The sequence below is a fragment of the Macadamia integrifolia genome, chromosome 6 (genome assembly GCF_013358625.1).
Source record: "Macadamia integrifolia cultivar HAES 741 chromosome 6, SCU_Mint_v3, whole genome shotgun sequence".
In the NCBI taxonomy this organism is placed as follows: Eukaryota; Viridiplantae; Streptophyta; class Magnoliopsida; order Proteales; family Proteaceae; genus Macadamia; species Macadamia integrifolia.
This window is the reverse complement of record NC_056562.1, coordinates 2,780,578-2,792,131: the sequence shown is the minus strand read 5'-3', so window position 1 is coordinate 2,792,131 and position 11,554 is coordinate 2,780,578.

The following is an 11,554-nucleotide window of genomic DNA, read 5'->3' as shown; positions in this document are numbered from 1 at the left end:
ATATGGAAGTTATTCACAGGTAAAACTTAGTCTTCCACTGATCTGATGAACTTATGTTAGTGTGTGTATGCTGTGGTGGAATACAGTATCTGATGATCCTGGCAGGTTTGGGTTAACCGGTGTTAACTCGGTCACCGCTCCGGTTCAGTGTGAACGGGGTGTGACATCTATAGTTCGATTAAGGCCCGTTTATGGCAGCCCAATTAAAACCCAAGACCGACCAACCCGATTTTCAACCGTATCATGCCCGCACTAGCTAAGTCCGCTTAGTTAAACGGGCGTTCATGGTGCAACGCTAGAAATTGATCGAGCCTAATGCGTTCATGGTGCAGCGCTAGAAATTGATGGAGCCCAATTAGGCTCAATCAAAACCGGCCCGGCCTAACCCGACCAATTAACACCCTTACTCCCCATACTTGAAGGACATTGATCATTCATATGTTTTTGATTATTTCATTATTTTGAGTGTCTTAATCCCATTGTTTAATAATTACTTGTGATTGTTTCCCTTCTAATAAAAATGAGAGAGTCAACTACAACGATAAATTTTTTAATTTACGTATCATTGAACTTCAATAATTAACTTTTCTCCTAATACACAATGATTGATGTAACAATCACCAATGTTTGACTCCATCCATCAGTCATTAAAGAATAATTGACGTGCCAACAAGTGACATTATCTTTCAATTATATTACATCTATCAAAACCCCACCCATGGTTTTGTAGGGTGGTTTTATTCTTTAATCGGCTATATACACCAGAGATGTTCCCCATTCTTTCAGGACATTGGCCATTCACTATGTTTAAGCATTGTTTAGAGTATTTCAATCCCTTTTCTTAGCGATTGCAACTTCCATTTTTCTAGAGGTCTTCTCAGTCGACCTCTCTTCAAACCATCAAAATTGGTGCAGAGCATAGTCATCATCTACGACGAGCCGAAAAGTGATGATTACAAAAGTTTCTTTTCTTTGAAGACATAGATGCAGGGGATGAACGAATCGAAAAAACTCATGGAAGCTACCAAGAAGGATGAATTGGTGAAGCAAATTGATGCAAACATACCCTTGATGATAAAAGGGTTTGATTTGTCTATGTCAATGGCAAAGGTATATTTGAAAAGTATTGAAGTCCTCTTGAATCAAACAGGGACTTCTTAGAGTTCTTGTGTAGGATGAATCGAACCTACGTTAACATTGGGGGACTTCTATTGTTAGAAGATTTTGATTCTTTTTTGCCTGATGATGTGGTTGCACACATGGAGCCTAATATGATAGTCGATGCAACACCCACATAGGTAGAGGCAATGGTTGTCACAGTTGCAATTTAAGAACCTGAACCTCCTAAGAAATCCTCCAGGGCACTCAAGTCCACTATACACTCAGATCATATGACCTCTATGAATGAGTGTGAGTTTGACATTGGTCAAGAGGAAGATCCAATCACTTTCATATGGCCATAACCCATAGTAGTTCAGACAAATGGGTGGAGGTCATGAAAGAAGAATTATCATCAATTAGGAGCAATGGCGTTAGTTGGGGAGATTCCACAAGGGTATAACCAATTGTATCCAAATGGGTCTTCAAGACCAAGACTGACTCTCAAGGAATGATAGAACACTACAAGGCTAGATTGGTAGCAAAATGCTTCACATAGAGAGAGGGCGTGGATTACATGGAGACCTTCTCCCCAATTTCTTCAAAGGATTCATTCAGGATCATTATAGTCATCATTGCCTATTGAGCTGCATCAAATGAATGTGAAGGTCTTTTTAAATGGGGATCTCATAAAACATGTATATATGCACCAATCAAAGGGGTTTGAAGAGGAAGAAAAAGAGAATTTGGTCTACAAATTGAAGAAGTCCCTTTATGGTCTGAAGCAAGCTTCCAAACAGTGGTACTTGAAGTTTGATCAGGTAGTGACATCTTTTGGTTTTGCTGAGAACCCCATTGATCAATGCATTTATCTTAAGGTTAGTGAGAGCAGATTCATTTTCCTTGTGTTGTATATGGACGATATCTTATTGGCCAGCAATGACATGACTTTGCTTCTTGAAACCAATGCTTCCTGTCGGAGAACTTTGAGATGAAGCATATGGGTGAGGCAAGTTATGTTCTCGAAATTGAGATCAGTCGTGATAGGAAACGATAATTTCTCAAACTATCCCAGTGTGCTTACATTGATAGAACTCCGAAGAGGTTCAACATGTCTCAGTGCTCAGGTGGTGATGCGCCCATCAGCAAAGGAGATTAATTGAATAAGCAGCAGTGTACGAAGACTGATATGGAAAGGAGTTAGATGAAGGACAAACCTTATGCTTCAGCAGGAGGGAGCCTCATGTATACTCAAGCTTGCACCCGTCCAGATATTGCTTTTGCGATTAAGTCCCATGCTGGTATGGCTCATTGGACTACGAGCAAAAAGGTCATGCGATATTTACAAAGGACAAAGAACTTCAAGCTAGTTTATGGTAGTGATGATAGACTTGAAGTGACAAGCTACTCTGGCTAGATTTCAATGGTTGCACTGATGATAGAAAGTCTACCTCTGGATACGTTTTATTGATGGGCAATGGAGCCATCTTATGGAGAATTGATAAACAAATTTTTGGCCTCATCCACCATGCACGTAAAGTTTGTAGCACTTTATTAAGCAACTCAACAAGCAGTATGGTTGGAACTTTATATCTGGTTGAAAGTTGTGGACTCCATTTCTCAGCCCATGATGTTGTGGTGTGACAACAACCCTGCAGTGTTCTTCTTAAGGAATAATAAGAAGTCTGGCAGTTCCAAACACATCAAGATCAAGTACCTACTTGTCAAGATCGATATTCAACATATTTCTACAGAAGATGGTGGTAGATTTGCTCACCAAAGCTTTACCAGTGGAAGTCTTCAAGGCTCATATATCTAGTTTGGGTGTACTAGGATCTTTTATTGTTTTTTTTTTTTTTTGAGAGTTGTTATATTCCCTTATTGAGTGGGAGCTGATATTTTGATTGATTTTAATATTATGGGTATGCATTTTTGTTGAGTATTTTAATACAATGACTCTTTTTATTATCTGTCATCATGATATTATGTGATTATTGATCGTATATTTTATAACTTGTTTGATTTGACATGTCATGGTAAATGGCGGTATTTAGTTAAAAGTCATAGTTAATGGTGTTATTTAGCCAAAGTTCTTGGTAAATGACGGTATTTAACTAAAGTTATGTACGGCGATGTGTCAGTGATTAGCCTAAATCTATGGAAGTGACAATTTGCCATAGTCGATTAGCCAAAGTAAGAGTATTAACCTCAGGTTATGGCGGTTTGCCCAAGAACATGTTTGTATCAAAGTTTTCTACCAATGAGGTAATTTCAAAGTAAGGTTATATTTGATCAGGGAATGGACCTACAAGGAAAAATATTATATGATCAACAATATATAATACAATTTCCTTATGTTTGCGATAATAAGTAGTTGTATGCCGTATATTGAGGTATATCTTCTACCATTGTTCAACATAATGGGCTAGTCTTTTTAATCAAAGATTTTTGAGTGGCAGTTTAATCTTTGGGGTTTTATGGCCAAAACCAATGGAAAGATTCCGTTTTAGCGTTGCTCAAGTCTGGGTATTTGAGCTTCACTAATCCAGGTGAGCCATTAGGCCCATGGCTATTGGACCCACTCAAGTGAGATAAGCCTAGCCCAATCTATCGTGGGAATGGATTATGGTTAGAGATATAATATATATATATATATATATATAAACTCTATGGTCCTTGTAGTCACTACTACGTGAAATCATAGTTACCCTCACAAGGTTGTGAAGAGAACCATAATGGGAGACTACAAAAGACCAAGAGGGAGGAGTTGCTTCAGGGACATCGTTTTTCATCTCCAATTGTTCATGATCTCAAGAGAAGTTACACTCACGCTCAACAGGTATTCCTCTCTAACCCTATTTATGGTTTCTTTGTATGTGAGTGTTCTAATCACTGAAAGGGTGAGATCCTTTGGAGTTTTTTTCCCACATCCAAGTTGAGAGAACCGAGAATCTACCCTATCCCACTTCGTCCCAAATAATAAGATATCATTTTTCACATGATAGCACTCATAAGAGATTTACCATTTGCATGATGGATTTGCCGATTTGGGAAAACCAAAGACTCCAGTTCAGTAAACGCAAGAGCTATACAAAATAGATTTAACCAACTCTAAGGGATTAAAAAAGAAAAAGAAAAAAAGAAGAGTTTTGTTATCATCATTACAGTTTTTTTTTTCCAAAGAGTGACCAAGAAAGGAGAACATCGATGAACTGCCAATTTAGAAGAATCAAAGGATTGCCAATGTACTTTCTTGGACACTGCCCTATGGAAAATCCCATCCTACACATCCTTAGCATCTTCAGGCATACCAATCAAGAATAATTGAGATCTAAGCTCGTTGATGTGAAGACTTGACATGGAAAGATATGATTTTAAGGTATCCATCACAGCTACAAAAGATAAAGGAGTAGCCTTGGTGAAGATCATAAGGTCATATGCGAATGTAAAATTCGATAACCAGATACTCTTGGACATAAGGAAAAGATCAATAAAATTTTGCTCAACCATGATTTGAAGACTTTTAGACATAACCTTCATTACAAGGGCAAATATGCAAGGGGACATAAGGCAACCCTATCGGATGACCACTATGATACCAAAGAATCTAGCAGAACTACCAATGACTAATAGTGAATTGGGCTAAAGATATGCTATGAAGCACTCAAGATGCAAAGGTTTTTTTTTTTGGAGGGTGTGGAGGGAGTGCATCTTGAACATTACTAGAATGGTAGGCCCTGTGGATATCAAGCTTTAACAAATAAGCAGACAAGTGGGACTCTATCAAATCCCCTCACCAACTTATGTAAATAAAGGATGTTATCTGTAATACTCCTACTCTCCTACTATCAATTAATGCAAACTGTTTAGCACTAATCAGACCAGTAACCACTCTCTTGAATCGGTTAGAAAGGATATTTGCAACAAACTTATAAAAAAGGTTGCAAAAAGCAATGGATCTAAATCTAACAGAGTAATTATCCCTTTCACCTTGGGAATTAAGCACATGAATGTTTGGTTTACCTTGTTAATTATTTTAGTGGGATGAGATAGAAAACTTTGCACAACACCAACAAGATCTTCCATGAGAATATCCCAAGATGATAGAAAAAACCCATATTGAAGCCATCCGACTAAGGAGAATTATGAGGTTTGATTGCTTTGGTGAAGATTTGTCTAGGTCTAAGATATGATCAGATCAGGTCCGAGATAATTCGAGTTTTTTTTTTTTTGGCCATATACTATTTGTAGACTATAAGTTTAATCATCAACTAAACAAAACCTTGGAATTTTTATTGGTTGTCTTAAATAATAACCATTTTTTTCCACCTATGAAGCAACAATAGTCCTAATCGCTCCTCAGTCAGAGAAGAGGGGGGAAAAAAAAGATGGAAAATTCCTTGTGCCATAATGAAATCCCTCTCTCTTTTCCCCTTTCCCCTTCCCCCTCTCTCATGTAGCTGAAGATTAAGTCCCATGTTGGGTAATCGGATAGGGTATAAAAAGGAAAAAGCCTATGCACTTCAGAACATTGCATTTCAATTCAGGATTACAAATGCTCCACATGCATTTTATTTTTTGAGTAGAAAAATACTCCACAATTTCACAACTTATTTTATTTTCTAAAAAATGAAATACACATAAAATATTAAATAAATCTTGTAACTATCCTTTAGGATTGCCACCCTTTATTATTATCGGTGTTGGTTGTAAAACAAAAAAAGTTGTTGCTCACGCATCAACATAAAAACTCTGCCCAGTTGAAATTGTTCAAAGAACACGCTGAGCAAAATATTAAAAGGATTAAAGAAATGCTAATCCTTATCATAGTAGTAGAACTGAATTGTCTGTAATAGATTGTTGTCCTTCAAACTTAGTTGCAATAAACTCAAATTTGAGATGCGAAAAAAAATAAAAGAAAAAGAAGATGACTACTACCCTCCTAAAGTGGAATTTTCCATCCTTGCCCTCAGCATTCCATTTCCCTAGTAGCTGCAACTAGGGTAGCAACCAAGTTTCTTTCTTGAGATATGTCATTGTGATAGAGGTTTCAATCGGCTTGTCATCAAACAACAAAATGACCGTAAAAGCTATTTATGATAATGTTATTCACCTATATAGCGATTGCCCATACGACATTGTTGTCAACTGTCGATGTCCTTGTGATTGGGTTCCACCCAAAAATCGTAGTTTTAAATAATGTCTTGAAATTGCCATAGTCAGTTCACATTTTATTCATTTTGTTGTGCAGTTGTCCACTGGTAAAGACACGACCTACCGCAGACTCTAACCAGTCTTTAATGTCATTTCACCCACTCTTGTTAAAAGTTGAGTTGGTTTTGTTTTTCTTCTTAACATTGTCAATCATGAGGTTGACAAACTAATCAGTCTCATGTTAAGTCCAATTTTGCAGCTTGAGGGTTAGTCATTGAAAATACTGCTATACTAAAAAGTACAAGCATTACACATTGACAAGAAGCCCATATATAGATAAAACCTTGAAGGAAAAATTTAACAGTTAACTACTGTAAAACTAATTACAGTTGTAATCAACCCAAATAATTGATAAAAGAAACATGGATATCAATAAATTCATCTACATGTAATTGATCATATATTTGGAAAATATATTTAGGGTTTAGCTATTTATCTCAATAGGGTGTTCTATTTATTCAAGATTCAGCCATGACCACCATGCTTACATGGTAATAAACAAGATTAATACATTATTAAGCTAGGATCTCACCTAAACCAACCATGTGAGCAGTCTCTGCAAGGTAAGAAACTGATTTTTCTGATCATATGGAATTAAAATAGACTCTTAATAATGAAAGCACTGATAAGTAAAATCATTGATGTGCATACTAGTTGTCTGTGATATCTACCAAACAAGAGGAAACTACTATTTGTATGTTGAATCAGCCAAACAAATCGTTCACTCAAGAATATGCCATAGCAATCTTCAACTTCATGTCACTCTAGAATATGCCAAACAAGATTATATATAAGAGCATAACCAAATCATTTATGGACCAGAATATTGGTGTAAGAATATTCTCTAGAATATTCTCTATTATTGTCCCATATACCAATTAGGTTATTGACTGATACTAATCTCATAGAATTGGATTCCAAATAGAAAACCCACTCCTTGTCAAATTAGGGAAAAGAGTCCTACCCTATTTGCACACCTTGATGGGAGGGTGCAAAACTTTACATAATAAGACTTTAGGTCCTCCTCCTACTCGAACGTCAATCTCATTATTGGTTCCATCACCAAGAGAGCATTAAGGGAGCTAGTGGGAGAAACCTAGAAGATCCATTGTGTTCGTGATTGGGATTGCAGGAATAAAAATACAGGAAGAATATAATGACGGTAAATTCTTCACAGTCGATGGTGAATGGTATGCGTCGACCCTTATAGTTTAATTTTGTGATTCAATGATTGTATGGAAAAATCCTATCTGTTGTTATTAGTAGGAATAACATCCTTCAAGTGGTATCAGAGCTGTATGGTTAAGCCAATGCGTTCTTGAATCACATGGAGAGTACTATTTATGAATAGTATTTAATACTGTTCATGAACAGTACCCATTTTATGTTAAAAGAAGGTGGGCGAGGTTCGGTTCACTGTTCATGGTACTGTTCATGAACAGTGTCGATTACTGTTAATGGCACTATTCATGAACAGTACTGATATTGTTCACAACACTGTTCATGAATAGTACCAATTACTGTTCACGTCACTGTTCATGAACAATGCCGATTACTGTTCATGATATTGTTTATGAACAGTACCGATTACTGTTCATGACAGTACTTGACCCACATTATGTTTGTATGATCCGATTGATCGGATCGGCTTAAATGGGATGAATTGTATTAATTTTGATATTAATCCATATGATTCATGATCAATATTATACAATTGCAAAATCTTCTTTATGTTATTTGCATGGGACTCACAAGTATTGAAAATATTTAAAGTCTAATTGTAAATTATGATTTATTTGTTATACTTTACCCAAGGGTTTATTTTGTATAATGTAATTTAGGGTTTTGGGTTTGTGACACCTTACTATATATATAAATAAATAAATAAATAAATAAATAAACACATATGTGGGGTTTAATAAACTAAACCCATTATGAAAGCCCATATTATGGGATTTAATGAAATAAACCCATTATGTAAGCCCATCTTCTCTTTATGCCTTATTTTTTATTCTAATCATAATAGATATGGTTTCTTTGTACTCTCTACTTAAGTTTGTACATATTTCATGGATTGTACATCTATTTCTACTTATGCTCTATATTACCAACTGAATTTCTATGTTTTTAGAATACTTTTATGGTAGAAATAGATAGAAATAGATGTTGCCTATGTCTTTATGCATTATTTTAGAATACCTATGATGCTTGGATGACAATTTATGTTAAATTTAAATTGAAAGTGTATAATTCTCAATTTTAAATGCGTTTGGGGCATCAATGATTATGTGATTAAGTTGAATGGGAGTATCCATAGGTACACATTTTTCTTGATCACAATAATTATATATGTTGGCTTTAAACATAATCGTATCACATATTCAATTTAAATTTCAAATTTTAGGGTCTTATGATGATCGTTATGTAACGGTCAAGATAGAATGCGAATATCCGCAGGTATACATTCTTGATTGACTGCATTGATCTATATATGATAGTTTAACAGTTAAATGGGATGGGAATATCCACAGGTATACATCTTATTTGACCATTTTGGCGACTTAAATATTTTACCCTAATGATATCTTTCATCTAATGTAAAGTGAATCATTGGCATGTTACCATCTCGATCCCACAGGATAAATTGTAATGATATAATAGGTTGCTTTTCTAGAATTTTAATATTCTATTACTGAAACTCAAAGCATGATGATTGATATACATGTATTATTTACTCTTATTCATAGGTTCAACACCTATCCCTATTTCGAATAATGTGACAACTTTAAATGGATCAAACTTTAATGACTAGCATAAAGAACTTATTTATTACCTTGCTGTCATGGATCATGATTATGCTTTGCGTAATGAGAAACCTGCTGCTCTCACTGATGAGAGCACTGATGATGATGTTACATTATATAATTGGTGAGAGCGTTCCAACCGTCTTTGCCTTTTATATATCAAGAAGACGATTAGCAAGACTATCAAAAGCTCCATACCAACTTCAGAAAATGCAAAGGAATACCTAATATGTAATATCCCGCTTCTTAAACCCGGTCTGATTTCGTGGTTGAACCGGTTTAACTATGCAGGAACCGAGCCTGAGGATATTAGAGCGGGTTCCTTATGGTCTATGATGGCACGGGTGACCTTAAACACCGGCTGGCCCGACAAGTCCGAGCCAGTGCCAGAAGAGACGGGAGTGCCCAAACCGTGTACGTGCACCTACCATAAGGCTATGTACGGATAAAACAGGTATTATATCTGTATTTTAAGATATATACGTAGGCTACAATGTATGCCTGGGGTGGGGTTTGAGCCGAGGTCCGAGCCCGGTCAAAATCCCAAGTTTTGACTCTCGGGTGGGTATGACAGGTGGGTACACCCACCCACTTGTGTGACCCATCCGACACTATTCACTTAATTAGGAATAGTATATAAGACTTTATGATTTATTTTCTTTCCATTTATTACCCTCGTACGTTTGGTGAGAAAAGTAAAGAGGAGAGAGAAAAGAAAAGGGAAGAAGGAAGGAAGAGGAAGAAAGGAAGGATTTCCGTGGCGCCGAAGCTAGATCTTGCCACTCCAGTGCCGGGAGAGTAATCTTCAACTCTAGATCTACAGTTGGAGGTAAGAAAAGTTGGGTTTTATGAACGTTCACCATACCCGAGCCTTAAACCCTCGATTCGAGTGTGATTTCTTGAGATCTTGTAAATACCCTTTGAAATGATGAATCTAAGGTTTAATAGATGATTTATGTGTTGATCTTGAAGGATTTGAAGAGATATTGACAAGGTAGAAGGAGCATTGTGAGTTGGAAGTGATTTGGAAGGTTTGAAGTCATTCTTGAGCAAAGAAGGTAAGATGGTTCCCCTCACTTGAATCTAACTTAGATCTAAGCTAGAACCATCCTATAGGACTTTAAAGGTGTGAAGAATGGGTTGAGAAAAGCCCTATTTGGGTCCCCAAGGAATGGAGGAAGTTGAGAAGAAACTGGGGTTTTTCCGCCAAAATCGACGGGTACAACCGGCGGGTCCCTACCCGCCTGAGAGCACCCACCTGAGAGGGCAGGGGGTCCCTGGCCAAACCGGCGGGTAGGACCGGCGGGTCCTACCTGCGGGTCCATACCCGCCGGTTTGGACCGGCGGGTAGGACCGGTGGGTAGACAGCCCACCTGTCTGACCCACCTGAGTGGCCCCGAAGGTGATCCGTAGGTCCGATCGAGCCCAAATCGGACGTGTGACCTTCTTTCGACGTTCTAAACACGATTTTGACATCGGATTTCATTAATTTTGATTCTAAAATGGTGAAGTACTAACCCCGCTCAATTTTGTTAGGTTCACCAAAGCCTACCCGATTCGCTCCAGATCTCACCCGTACCGAGCGGGAATCCTTGTACGCTACAAGTAAGTGGAGAGAGGACGTTTGGCCTTGTTTCAAGGCATTTGTTTGGCATTCATATAACCATATCTAATCTAGTCATGTCATCATGAATATGCTATATAGAATAGTCATTTCACACATTGGTGTGCATCTATGCTATGTTTACTTCTCAAATGCAAATTGAATGAGATGTTATATGTTGAATGTGGACATCATGATGCATAATGCATTGGTAGACTAGATGCCGTGGACGGCTTGGAAACGAATGCATTGGTGGCCCGTGGTATGGGACACGGTGGCACTATGCAGTCGTACTACATATAGGAGCATGTGGTATTAGGATTTTCACCATCCCGTGCTACGACCCTTCCCAACAGGGGTTAAGGTGTTGGGTTGCCATTTGGGGGGAAGCAGGGGTCGCGGTTGTCTGACACTGTGGCGGTTAGGCATTACGCCCGGCGAGTCATGTAGGACAGTCGGCAACCCCGGTGGTATTTCAAGAGGGCCAATCGTACTGCTTTTAAATTGCTGGAGTCAGCACTGTCATTTCATTTATTTACATTCTGTTGAGAGCCGGTGGACGGCATTGTCTTTACTTTTCTGAGTACTCACGGTGGGCCTTCTCCAACAGCCCTATGGGCGTATCGCGGGAGGGAGTTCGCGGCTCGTACCCGGAGTATACGCGCACTGTGGTTGTAGTAGCACTAAAACCAAAGACTTAGTAATGTTGATTAGGTGTATGTGATTAAAATGAATTGCATGGCATGTAGTGCATATGATGTGTTGTGATATGTGGACTGTTGTGTGTGGTCCACCTCTCTACTTGCTGAGCTAGTGAGCTCATTCCACGTGTGCG